The sequence below is a fragment of the Ammospiza nelsoni genome, chromosome 4 (assembly GCF_027579445.1).
Source record: "Ammospiza nelsoni isolate bAmmNel1 chromosome 4, bAmmNel1.pri, whole genome shotgun sequence".
NCBI lineage: Eukaryota > Metazoa > Chordata > Aves > Passeriformes > Passerellidae > Ammospiza > Ammospiza nelsoni.
The window spans coordinates 30,089,749-30,104,016 of NC_080636.1; the positions used below are offsets into that span (position 1 = coordinate 30,089,749).

Consider the following 14,268-nt stretch of genomic DNA (forward strand, 5'->3'; position numbering starts at 1 on the left):
TTCTACCCATCCAATGGCACTCTCTGCTGTCATCAGGCAAATGTTGCCTATGATGTTTCCCAAAACAAGTATAGAAAGTGTTATCTGCTAGGACTGACAGAGCGGCACTTCTACCTTCGTTGTCACCACTGCCTGGAGCTTCCTTACAAAATCCCATCACCGGCTTCTGAAAGGTGCCTCGGAAAATAGATCCGCAAGCGGCAAAGGTCGGCCCTGGAGCAGCCCCTCCTCCTGCCTCCCGCACAAAGTCAGGGCAGGCAAATGCCCACAGGCTCCCCCCTATGATGCTGCGGGGAAATTGTTTCCGAGGGCGTATCACTCACGAAGCCCCCGCCAGGGCTATTCGCGAGCGGAACATTAAACACTCGGGGCAAAGCAAGGCTAGGGAAGCCCGTGGTTGCTGCGACTGAGGAGTGGGAGAGCGTCGCGGGTGGGACCCCAATGGTCGCTCCCGCGGAGGCGCCGTGAGGGCGGGGGCAGCGGGGGTGTCCGCACAGGCTCCGAGACCGCGGTGCCGCGGCGGGCCGGCCTCCCTCCCCTGGTGTACATGGGGGGGAACGCGGTCCGACCCTTCAGGGAATTCTCCCATCCCCGCTGCGCCCCCGCGCCGCTTAGCGGAGCGCACTGCCCCGGCCACGGAGGGGAGGAGGAGAGGGAAGGGCGGGCAGGGGGTCGGCAGGGTGGGGTTTGCCCGCCGCACGTGTGGGAAGGCCGGGCATGGGGGCTCCCTGAGGGGAGGAGCGCCCCGGCTTTGGCCGCCCAGAGAGCCCCGCCGCTGGCAGCGCCGCTCAGCCGCCGGGAGCCGTGCCTGGGCCGCGTAAGTGGCTCCCCTCTCCGCCTTCCTTCCTTCCTCGGGACCGCGTGGGCGAGGGGCTGGGGGAACGCCGCCGTCGGGGCCGCTCGGCGGCTTGGACGCGGTGGGGAGGGATCCTCAGTCCCAGCTCCAGCCCGGCTTGTGCGGCCGGAGGGGCGCTGATTCCCGCCTCGCTCCCAGGAAAAACTCGGTAACTTGAGCTGGGCGGCTTGCGCGGGCAGGGACGCACAGGAGTTCGCTGCTGCCTTTTAAAGTCCGCGGTGGGAAGAAGGGCGCTGGCCCTGGGGGCCGCCGCTCCGGCGCCGGGCTGCGGCAGCCGGGGGGCGCGGGGCTGCATGTGGCACAAGGGAAAGGCTCCTGAGGGCTCCTGGGCACGTGTGGCACCTTGCTTGCTGGTCCTGGGGTGGCATTTGCTCCTACTGTAAAGGGCTGGGGGCGTCGATGGGTGAAACGCCCCTCCTTGCATTTCTGACGAGCTCGCTGAAGGCACTGCCGCACCTGGAGGTGTGGTCCGTGCAGGTGTGACTGACCCAAAGCACACAGTGCGACCCCAGCTCTGCAGCCCCAGCTCTTCATGTGTTTTGGGTAGTTGGGGATGTCACACTTCTGTGGAGAGCCTGAAGTAAGTACAGATCCCTAACTGTGGGGAAAAAGTTTACGAAATGTTCCTTTCTGCCAACTTTGCATGTTTAAATCTAGAGATGTGTTTGAAGAATATATGACCCTACATATAATGCTACTGACAGCTGGAGAAAACGAGTTCAGTAAAATAAGTAAAATAAGATCTGCAGCTTCTGATACCTTAGATTTTAAACTTAAATAAGTTTAAAATCTAAGGTATCAGAAGCTGCAGAACATAATCCTTCCACTTTAAAATATTTGGTATCAGTTGAGATTTGTTATACTGTTTGGATGATAGAGCATTATCAATTGGATGCAGGCTCTGGGTGAACTCCATTAATTTGGCTGAATTACATTAGGTTTGGGGAAGGGGAGGGTCTCACACCACTTCAGTTCTGACAGCATCACAGCACATGTAGTTTCTGCTGATTTTTATGCTAGTGCTTAATATATCATTCCAGCAACTTACCTAGGAAAGGAACAGAAGTTTCCTGAAGTTTGACCTAAGGTGTGAAAGGACTTTCTTCAAGCCTACCCTCTACTTCAAGTATATTAATACCCAACATTATTTGACAAGCTTTCAAACTTCTTTCTTTATATTCTTCCAGTTAAAATAAAAACAAATCTATTGTGAGGCATCTGGATGTTTCAGAGACGGAGAAGGTAAAACAAGGGATCACGGCATAGAGAACTTGTATATATTGAAACAAGCTGATGGTGGTTTGTTTGTGCTAGAAAGACAAAACACATTCTATCAAAGTTCCTGTAGACACTGAGCAGACTCAGTACACAGTGGGTCCTGGAACTCTGTGGAAAATGTTTTGAGTTCTGGTTTGCATTACCTAATGGCATTAAAACATCAACAGTAAAAATAGGCATCATGCCTACACAAAAGTTTGTTTTCATTGACATCTATGATGTACTACATGCCCAGACTGAAAAAGAAATGGTGCCTGCCTGCCCTGTTCCTGTAAGATCTTCATGTCTGCAATTGATTTCATTTTACTCTTCCCCTGACCACACAATTCTTCTAAACCCCAGTCCATTGGGTTCTGATACAAATTGGCACAGAAATAAAACAGCCCCACAAAGACATAAGTAGCCATATTGGTATCTTATGAAAAATGCAGTGATTTTTTGTATGAATGACATGCATTTTTACTCTTTTGCCACATGTTGTGATAGTCATTATTCATGCATGGAGTAGTCTTCTAAGTGATGTTACTAAAATGCAGTTTGTTTCTTCAGATGTGGATGAAACCTGGCACTTTGTCAAGTTTAAATGCAATGAAGTTTTGATCCTGAAGCTCAGTATGTTGGTTACTGTGTACGTGCATAAATGTTCCTGACCAAGGTTCCTGATCTCACAAAAGTGTACTTGCTTAGATAAATGACAAGGTAGCTGTTTCTAGTTTTGTACACACAGATTAAATCAAAATGAGTTTCAATTTTCTTAATAACCATGGAATCACAGAATATCCTGTGTTGGGAGGAACCCACAAGGGTCATTGAAGTTCAATACCTGGCCTGCACAGGACAGCCTGAAAAATCACACCATGTGCCCGAGAGAATTGTGTTAATAAATTAATGCACTTAGCATATTTTAGTTAGGGATCTATTAATGCCATATAGCCAAAGGTGTAGAAAGCTAGCAATGCCATTTCAATGCATATTTGTGGCTTCAAAGCAGAACTTCATGCATTCATATTAGCTTTTTCCATACTAAGATATTAAAAATCATTTTATATGTTGCTGAAATTATTCAAAATTATACACTATCGTAAAAAGTGCTTGGAACCATGTTTCTGTGTCTGTAGATTTTCATGTGTCTGAAAGTGTCCATCTTCATAATACCATTTAGCACATGGCCCTTGATTCTTCAGCATCATGATACAATTCTGATCCTCAGGCTTCTCAATTCTTCATCCTTTTGTTTGCTCTGCAGTTGGGGAGAACTTCATCCCACTGGTTTAGTAGCTGAGAAATTTAATATTGGTAACTCAACTGACAGGGCTCTTGGAAGCAAACAGTTGAACTTTCAGAAAAAGACAAATGTGTCCTCCTTTCTGCTGGGAAAAGCATTTGTATAAGTGATCTGCCACTACAACTCCAGTGAGAGTTTTAAAGGTTACTAGTAAAGTGGCTTCTGGGACTCCTAAGCTTAGTCATTGCTGAAAATCATCCAAGATCACAGTATTGTCTTGCCTGATCTCAAAATTCTTATTTATCCAAGTGGACATACTCCAAGGAAAAGATCATTTAGATTGTCCTTGTTTTCACGAGTTCCTGCATCAGATTGCATGTGTGTGGAATGAGAGATTTCTGAATGGATGAACGACACTGATGGGAAATGTGACTGACCACAGGATGATTTCAGGACATCTTGTTCTACACACAACTGGAGAAGAAATTACCTCAAATAAAGCATTCTGATTGCAAGATGATTGTTCCAGGTCTTTTAATGACAATACATGATCTACAGCAGTTGCATACATGAATATCCCTCCTTCTCACTTCACTATGAACTGAACCCCTGTAAAAAATAGGGTGGGCAGGTTGTGACAGTCTAAAACATTGATAGTTGAATGTCTGATGTTGAGCCTGTGTTTATTGAGGGTGGAGAGGTGCTACTGGCATAGCATACATAGACAATTGCCATAGCTATCCTTTCTTTACTGTAGCTGTAAAGATTCTGTCCTAGAGCACATGGACTCCCAAGTATATGTGTGATGGTTGTGAATATATGTAAGCAGCCCCCCAACATCTGTTATGAAGAATTAAGCAAAAAAATGAAGTAGAACATTTTATGGTTCAACTTAATAACAGAAGTCCTTACAAATGAAATATATCTCCATTCACATATTGTAAAGTTTATAGAATCTCTAAGACAGATGGAGCCTCTCAAAATTTTGCCCAGACAGCAATGAACTTTTGAATGGTATGGAATAGTAGCATCAGAGCTCTGATGACAACTGTCTGCTCTAGTTTGGGTTATGGCTTCTAGAAACACTATCTAAAGCTTATTTACATTAAAATTCGGGCCATAGGATGACTTCTACAACACTTACTTTGGAAGAGTATAGTCTCTCATTGTGTCTGACTGGTTGCATGTGTCTGACAAGTAGCAGTAAACCAGCCACAGAGGAGGAAGCAATCATACATCATGTTATCATCATGATTGCTCGCTGGATCTGGTTCTTCCCTTTCACTTTTGGAGTTAACTTTTCCTTCCACAACCAGTAGTTAATGAAGGTGACCCAAAAGACCTCCATGCAGTTGCTGGGGGGAGGTGGGTTCTGGTGCTCTCTGTTCCCTGTGCAGTGGAGTGCACACAGCATCTGCTGTTTCTGATAAGCAGTCAAAACAGGCAGAGTCAGTGTTGGTGATCAGTGTTGTGCTGCAGTTCCCTCTATTGCTAATAGCAGGGTAGTTTTGCCTCTGTGATGGTAACATCAGTTTTCTTGCATTGCTGTTCTCACTAAATGACCTCATTTCTGAAAATTATGATGTCAGATGTACTACTAGAAAGGGATGATTGCATTAATCCAATTAATTGGTTACTAGATTTTTTGTGTATTTGTCTGTTGTAGCAAGGTAACAAAACATAGAAAGGTGTCAACTGGCAAAATGCAAAATAATCTTCTGCAGGGAGCTAGCTTAACTAGGGAACATTTGCCAGTTGGGACTGGAATGAGAAAAAGGCAAATTGTACCAAGTGAGTTTGCCAGATTTTTCTTCCATCGTTCGTATTTAATGTACAAATTTACTCCACCTGTGCTTTTTCTTTCCAGAATATTTTTCTTTGAGAAATGCATGGAATAAATTTATTGTTGCTTTAAAGAACATTATGCTTTAAGTGACTTTTTTAGGGAGAGGGAGTTGGATTCAGTGCAATATAATCTTCATTTCCTTTATTGTAGTCACAGTGAATGATGTGCATAAGTTGTTCTGTAGCTCTGTGAATTCGTGTAGCTGATCTCTGCTCCTTGCTCACTTTGTTGGAGGTTGGTTATTCTTTGCCTGGAGTTGTAGCTGCTTGACAACATGGGAAAGCAATTGTGCTTATTTTATTTTGTTTGTGCAGTACCATGCACATTGTGGTTATGGAATAAATAATCATTGAAACAGAATTTGGAAGGGATTGTTATTGTCCTTTTTTCAGTCTCCTTAGACTGAGAAATGTCTCCATATTATTTAAGGAAATTGAAACATTTGGATACTGTACAGGTATATGATTACTCCTGTGAGGGACTAAATTAATTCCTCTGAGTACACTGTTTATGAATTATTTGGTCTGATATTGATTTTATTTTGCCCTCAAATGATTTTGGACTATCATGTAGTCGAGAGAAAATGATGGGATGTGACTTGCCAGGAAATAACTTTCAGCACTGTGAATTAGATGAAAGTCTTGTGGATATATAGAATTAGCATGCATGTGTGATTCTTTTCAAAGGTATAGTGCTTCGGTGTGCTTTTTGGAGCCATTAGTTTAGATGAGTAGGCAGTATTTTTGATCCTTGTAATGACAGTCTAACTTTAAAGTATTGGTAAGTCTTTGAGTACAATCAGTTTCAGAATTTAGTTGCCCTGTTCTTGCTGCAAGGATTTGAAGACAAGGAGAACTTTTTAGGGTAGTACTGAAGAAGTATCATGAAACATCAGGTTTGTTATGTGCAATAATATGTACCTAGTAATTTACATGTTCTGTGGTTGTTGTTTTTCCTCAGCAATATGTTCTTAGAAAATCTTGATGCCTTATCTCTCTACACTGTTTACCAACCTGTGCTCACCCTCTTTCTTTATGAAGACTCAAGGCGGGGCCCTGGGCACTTTTTGATAAAGAGGGGCTGTTCTACAGGCAGGACAAGGTCTCATCCTGAGTGAAGAGGGAAGTCCTGAGCTGAAGGCATCTTTCAGGCCTGTTTGTAGAAGGCACCTTCTACATCTATGAATTTGGCTTTTTTAAAAAACATATTTTTCAAGAAGGCATGAGTATGCACTAGGTAAATTGCTATGCCAGCAAACTAATAAGAGAAAAATTGCGCTTATCTTAAACTAGATCAGTAAAAAAGATTAAATATTAAAAATTCAAATGTATGAATTACCAAGAAGTACCTGGTGCTTGGTTAGAAACACTATGAAATTTGCAATTATAGTATTCACTGTGAGATGGAGAAGTCCAGAGCAATAGAAATCAGTGCTTCTTAAAACACCATCCATGGGGAGACTTCCTATTGTATATAATAGACCTGCTTTGAGGTTTTCATTGTTTTAAGGTAGCCTATGTACCTGTCCTTGCCATCCTTTGACAAGTATTTTATCATTTCTCTTAGTTTTATTCAGTGCCCCAAACCCAAATTGGTCAGAATAGTTGCTACTAAAAAGATTAAAATATCTCCCAAGGAAGCCTCAAATGTGAGTTGCTGTTCCTCATAGTCTCAGAGGGCTGTTTTTGCTGTTTCCCAGCTCCTTTTTTTCAGTGCAGTAAATACTTTGTGTTTACATCAGTTTGTACGGAATAACTTCATGGTTTTCTGCTCCAGGAAATACATGGTTTTTCCAGGGGTTTTTCCATGGATTTTTCCAGGGTTTTTTCCAGAGGCTTTTCCAGGACTTTTCCTTTTATTTCCTGGGCTTTATAGAATTTTTCCCAGGGGTTTTTCCAGAGGTTTTCCCAGGGTTTTTCATCAACATCTAGGAAAATAATGAGCAATGTGTGGAGATGGAGCAGTGGCAAATTTGCATTATGCCAGTAACATGAGAAAAAAGAGCACTGTGAGGTTGCCTGTGGTAGTTTGTAGCTGAAGATGAGATGCTGCATAGAGAAGCAATGGTGAGTCATGTGGTGTGTGCTCCTGAGAGTTTGAACAGGTTTGTTCAGACCTGTGGTAGATCCAGATTATCTGAGAGCTTTAGGTTTTCATTCACATTCTGCATAAATTTTTGTGCTGCATGGAACATTATAAGTCATATCAGGTGTCTAGAAAAAGGCAGGAAAATTGAATGTATTATAAGTAGAACGTTCAGTGCTGACTTGCTTACAGAACACTAGAAGGAAGATCTTACTTTGTGGTCTTTGGTTTGACTCTTGCTGACCTGACAAAAAAATAAATAGTTAGAACAATCCGACAATGGACACCAAAATTATTTAACTGCATACTTTGGATGCTGAAAGTATTTAAATACTTGCAGGAATGACATGTTCATAAGTAAGTTTTATATGGAAAGTGTTGTGACTTCACAATTGATGTGTTCTCTGTTTCTTCCTTTATTAAGTATATTTTATTATCTAAAAACAATACACAGTTAAAAACTGCTTGCCTAATTAGGAACAATAACTGTTTTATTTTGCTGAAGTGCTTGACAGTCACGCCAGAACTTGAGTTCATGGATGCTCTAGGCCAAGATCATCATGCAGACTAATCAGTGATCTTCCACTGCCCTGCCCAAACACACGTACTCCCAAAAATCATACATTCAGATTTTACAGCTTATTTTTATTGTAGGCTTGCCAATTACAATATGATATTAATATATGACTTTCCTACCAGTCTTGCTTTTTGTTCGTTTCTCCACATTTGCTTAGTTTTTCCTGCTCTCTTTTGAATGCCCAACCTCTGAAACTGTATAACTTTTTCTCGGGATTATGTCAACCAGCTATTGCTTAGGCACCTTTAGATTTTTGAGGCAATTACTATAAGTTTTCAGGAGTTAAAAAGTAGATGTTTGTGCATCATTTGGAGAAATCCCATTTGTCCCATGAAAATGCAACTTTCATCATCGTGGTAGAGCCTGATGCTGAAAAATACCATGTGGTAGTAATTTATCATTTGCCATGAGGTGTTCTGCTAGAATGAATGTCTTAGAGCAATGAGGGAATCATTGTGTGGATTTTGCATGGTAGGGAGAGAAGAAACTGAGAGGGAAAAATCAGCCCTGTAATGTACTTTCTCTAAGTGAAGGAAATCTGTTCTAATTGTCTCAACATTTATTCCCTAGTGGAATAGTGCTTCTGAGTATCTGGTCCAAAATGTTTTGCAGTCTCCCATGCAATGTACAGCTCTTAGAAATAATTTATTAGACTGTTTCAATTTATTTTTTTAATTTATGCATGTGTCTTATTTTGAAATAATTAGTTTCAACATCAGACTTAATAACCCCATTTTGTATTTCTAATTGTCTCACTTACAAACATTTATAAACCTTTATTCAATTTTACAGTACTCTGCAAAGTCTTCTGTGGAGTTTAATTGCCTATATACTCCACTTCATTAGCTGTCTAAGCAAATAATTTTAGAGTTGTATTAAATAAGAGGGTTTTTTTTCCCTATTTGACAGCTTTTCTGTCCTATATGGTAACAGATGGGTTGCACTTAGTTCAATGAACCAGATGCAAAATGAGCAGAATTTGCAGTTAAATACTGTTTATGTTGCATTTTTATTCACACACAATAAATTAAGTCAGCTTCCTGATTATGTAAAGTGAATGTTTACACTCTTTCATCGAAATTAATTAAAATGTATCCACTATGCTCTGTGAAATAAGCAGTTTTCTGAGCCTGCATGGGCTCATAGGTACAATTTGTGCATTTCTTACTGAAGCAATGTCAGCATAAGGAACTCTTATGTTTTGCTCCAGCCTGCTATCTCTTGTTCATGCTCCTATAACCATCCCTCTGTGCCTGCACAGCTGCTTGTTGTTCTGTGCAATGAACTGGATTAGGAAACATTAATCTCTTTTCTTGGGATACTTTTGTTTGAAGATCAGTTCCCTATTCCAATTGGAATGGCCACACACATGGCTCTGCAGCCACAGCTCAGGAACAGACACAGAGGAGAGAACAGACTGAGCAGTGGAGCTGCTTCAATTGTACAGCCATTGGAAAAAACTATTTATCATGCTCCACATAGCTGTAAAACACACTGTAATTTCTCTTACATCCTCTGATTTTTGTCTTCACTTCCTTTTAGAGCATCTTTGTCACTGAAGTGACAAAGTTTTCAGTAGTTGAAAAACTTTGACCATGACAGTGGTATCCCTCAAACTTTAGAAGTTTTGGCATTTAGAATCATTCTTTTCCTGCAACAAATGAAGTCTTTTAGAATTCAGTTCCATAGTTTTGTTCCTTGGACTCGAAATAAAGGAACTGTAACTTTTCAAACAAGATGATACTTACCAAGTGCACTTTTGGTGATACTCTTCTAGACTGCCTTGGTGAATGACTTGTATGTGAAATGGTTCTGAATGAAGAATTTTGGATAGTTCTTACTTGTAACCTGTCACATCTAACTGTAGCTCCTGTAGTGCATATTTGACGTGTTTCTGATCTCTTTGTCTGAAGATATAGAGAATATTTTCATAGGAACCAGTGAAATTACCAAAGTGGCAAATATCTTTCCTCTTCCCTCCCCTTCCCAAGCACTCTCTCAACTCTCATTTGCATTTATTAGTAGACTATAATTTTCTAGAGTATTATTTTCTTCAAAATTATTTTCTTGTGCTTTTTCATGAACAGAGACATATTTGTCCAGACAGCTATGTGATGACTGGTACAAGTGACTTCTGTAGAGGATGGTGAGTTTGATAAGTATCTTCCTATAATCTTCATAAAAGAACAGTGAAATACAGTATTTTAGCTTGGCTGGAACCTAGCTAATAGAAGTGTGAGTTTCAGTGTTCCATCTGCTTTCTAAGGATTTGATAACAAGCATTGCCGATAGCACAGAGACAGCGAGTTGGCTAATCATGGCTGTTTGCAAATAGCAGAAAGGCAGCAAAAGAACAGCATGATGTGAATGTTGCTCATAGTGTTCCCTGGAGGGGTGGCTGTAAAGAAACCTGGAACTGTAAGGGAAGAAGCTCTGCTGGTACTTTGATTCCTTCTGTGTTGAGGGAAACAGGACTCTGCAAACACACAGCAGGGCATGTGAAATATGTGACTTTGGATTTCACCACCTTGCTGGAGGAGACTACAAACTCTGGAAAACATCATCTGAGTTGAAAGGGAAAGTCAGAGCAGTTGGAGACACTTCCAAGTGCTATATGTAGAATCTTCTTTGATAGTAAACACCCCCTTGGAAAACAGATCCAAAGGCTGAAGGAAGACCTGAAATGGTAGTATGAAGCAACTTTATTCACAGTGCTACTTCTGTCATGTTCTCCTGAACAGCTAGCATGGCTGCTGGCTTCAGTGTGGAATACTTCTGCATTTCTCTTAGCAAACTTAGAAAGCAGGGTTTCAGGAACCACAACAAATAAGTCTCCCCAAAACTAACCTGGGAAATAAATATGTGAATTGGATAGGCTATAGAAGTTGTTTCCCTCGATATGAAACTTAGTCAGACAGGGAACTCGCATAAGGCTGAATATTTAACATGGATTTCTACTCTGGAGGCCCAGGAAGGGAAAGTCTGGATTGCCCCATCAGAAATACTGCAGTCCTTGACATTACTATTTTTTGTGACTGATACAGTTCTGCTGAAACGTATTTAGCTTGGTTCAGTTTTGCTGATAAATTGGGTAAATCACTGGGCAGAAAAGAAAGATAAGGTTCTGAGAACAGACTCTGAGGTAGAAGACATTAAAAGAAATATAGTTTTTTGCCTGAAGAGGTGATACTTGATATTGTAGTGGCCTTCAAGAAATGGAGAAGTGGGATATGCTTCACACCAAGAAGAGAGAAACAATAGAGTTAAAATCCCGCTCCCAAGATTGCAAAATGTGAAACAGTGCTGTTCAAACTAATGTTTCAGAATATGCTCCCACAGCAGGCTGCACTGGGAGGAGTGGTTGTTTGTGTGTGTCCTCAGGCTTGTACAGTGCACCAGCTTGCCTTTGGGTGGTGGGAAGAAGGTACTGCCCACATGCCTGCTGCAGCCCTTTTGTAATACTGAGGCATACACTGTGTACTAAAAAGGTATAAGGCCCTGTGAAGCAGGTGGACAGTCATCAGTAAGAAATTTATAACGAAAGGAAGGGGATGAAGTCTGCTTTGTATGGAGTTAGATATATGAGCAATACTTCCTACTTTAATTCCAAGTTCATGTATTAACACCATCTCAGCATGTGGTGGGGATGAGCTTTCATAATGGTCTTCTCCAGAAACTGTGGAAACAGAAACTGAAATAAGAAAGTAAATAAACCCCTTCTATACAAATGCAGTCTCTGTAGGTTGCTGTCCTTGTCTTTCTTAGCTGCTTTTTTCCTGCAGTTTGGAGTGAAATGAGTATGCACACTGAAAATAAGACATGCTGAAATAGAACCTAGGCTGTGTTTTCTTAGAAATAAAGCAGAACTAATAATGTCTGTATTATTTCTGTAGTATCCTTAATGTGCTTTTTGTATTTCAGATCAAGTAACTTGTAGTCAGTTTCATTTGGCCTTCCATGAGTGAATGCCACATCAGGGTGCAGGGTGTGGTGTCAGAATTCAATTAATTTCACAGAATTTGGAATGGAATAAGACTTAAAGTAACTTTTGTAACTGTTACATTATAAATATCTCTATTCCCTTAAGATGTACCAGTAATGCTGTGTACTGAACAACTGAATTGTCCAAGTTTACTTAAAATGGATTTGTCTTTTGCATGTGTTCCTACCAGTGATGGAGTCAGATTTTACACATTGTTATGAGTCATTCATCATCAACACTGCTGCAGTGTTATGTTCCAGACTTTAATCTTGCCATTCAGACTGTTGTGGCCTTTCTTGAGAATAATCTTGTCCTTACTTTGAGTTAAGGCTGCACCAAAAAGAGATGAAATATTTAAGTCTTGCCTACAGTAGTCAATCCTTCTCCATGTGTACCCTGCAGTAGTGTTGCTACAAGAACTTGTGCAGCTCTGTAGTAAATTGTATCAGGAGACCAATCTGGTTCAAAATTGACTTAGTGCCTGCGCAGTGTGTCTCCATTCCCCAGTTTAATTCACTTTTTGTGCCACAGAAATGTTTATGTTGGCCCAAGGGAAGAATACAGGAGCGAGTATCTGGTTAGGGTACACCACGTGTTTTGGTGGAAACGCTGGCTTGAGGTTTTAGTTCCAGCTGTGCTATGGCTGCTGATGAAGCAATGGCAGCACAGAGCTTAACAGTCTAATAGCACCTTTGTATTCAAGTGGGTTGCAGACCAGCCTGCAGCTTTTGCACCTGAGCATTCAGTATTATCTGTCTGCAGTGGCAGTGTCTATTTCAGCACCTGGTGCAGCTCTACAGGAATGGAGCTGCAGAGGAAAACTTCTGATGCTGTGGATTCACTGACCACACCACTTACGTTTTGCTATGTGTAGGGACAGTTGGGAGGATGTCAGGTTAGTTTTTGTCTGGTGCCACAGGTTGAATTTCCATTACCACTTGGAGTGTACTTGGTTGCTGTTCTGGAATACATATCCAAATTCCCTTTCATACAGAAGGATGCCTCAGGATTGTTCCATGGAGTGAACCAAGGCACAGTGATTTGTCTGGATGACAGGGAAAACATCTTTGAAAATATTCATCTGAGCAAAAAATGCCAGTGTAAACTTAGCAAGGGTAACTTGGCTCTGCCTGTAGATGCTGCAGTCAGACAGTTGCTCTGTGGTATCAGTGGGGTTTCTGTTGTTGTGCGTAACTCTCCCCTTCTTTCTGATTCCAGTTCAAAACTTATTTTGCTGACAGTTCAGCAGCTGGTCCCGCTTTGATCTCCAAGCTCTGAGACTGATGCATTCATTCACTCTTTGTTGGTGGTAATGGTCAGAAAAAGAGATATTTTCCAGCACTTTTTATCACCCATCTCTATCTACCTTGGCAGTATTCTATGCAAATTGAGCTACGTATGACAACATGAAATTCAAATAAAATGAAAGGGTTTTGGTTGGACTGTTCATGGTGTGCACATGTGTTTTCATAAAATTTAGTACCCAAAGAAGGGAATTTCTTATTCCAGACTGACTGTGGATCTTCCGCTGATGGAAACATAGAATCATAGAAAACCAGTTTGGAAGAGACATCAAGGATCATCTGGTCCAATCTTTCACAGCAAAAGCATGGTCTAGAAAAGATGGCCCAACATCCCATGCAGCTGAATCCTAAAAGTACCCAACACCTGAGAATCCACCATTTCCCTGGGGAAGTGGAAGATTTTCCTGGGGAAATCTCCCCAAGAACAAATTTTATTGCTTACCCTTGTCTTTGCCATGTGACTCCACGTAGAAAGGGAGTATCCACCTCCATGAAGCTTTGCCAAAAAGAGGGAAGTGTGAAGACAGTGCTTGAACGTGTTGCATTTGCTGTGTAAAGGAAAATGTTGAATCTGAATAGTCTAAAAAGCGCCAATGAAAGAAACCTGGCTGTGTGTTTGGCAGATGAGCTGTACTGACTGTTTCCATCCTTATTCTTGTTTGGTCTTGTTTGACCAGCAGAAGCTACACAGGAGTTTCTTGGTATTTTGACAGTCAAGCATATTCATTGTGCATCTGTAGGAAAACAGATGAACCTGCCAACACATGCACATTTCACTGCTTAACTCTACTTTTCTCATGTTATCAATTTTTTTTAGATTAAGGTCTAAGGCCTTGATTCTGAGCTGAGTATTACTGCAGTATGAATCAATGCAGAGATATTTTTTATCTTAGCACAGTTGAAAGTTTTTTGTTTCACTAACTGGGGTTCAAAGTATATTTATAGAGAGAATTGTGCCATGTGGCTACAATCTGTAGTAAATTCAAGTGCTTTTATGACAAAGCCCTAATTTTGAAGGGATTTCAGTCTTTTTTGGTTATGCATAAATTTTAATTTCTGGATAAAGCATAAAGGATTAAGTATTTTCTTTTACTTTTTAAAAGAAATAAACCCCA

At 41.1% G+C, this 14,268-nt stretch overlaps 1 protein-coding gene across 1 annotated transcript in view; it reads left to right on the top strand.

The window, feature by feature from the left end:
• The first annotated feature begins 808 nt into the window (after window positions 1–808).
• SLC7A2 (solute carrier family 7 member 2) overlaps window positions 809–14,268 on the top strand; it is a 53,509-nt gene continuing 40,049 nt past the window's right edge. The window contains exon 1 of the mRNA XM_059469896.1: window positions 809–817. The gene's annotated coding sequence lies outside the window, so the exon portion shown is untranslated. The remainder of the gene's footprint in view (window positions 818–14,268) is intronic.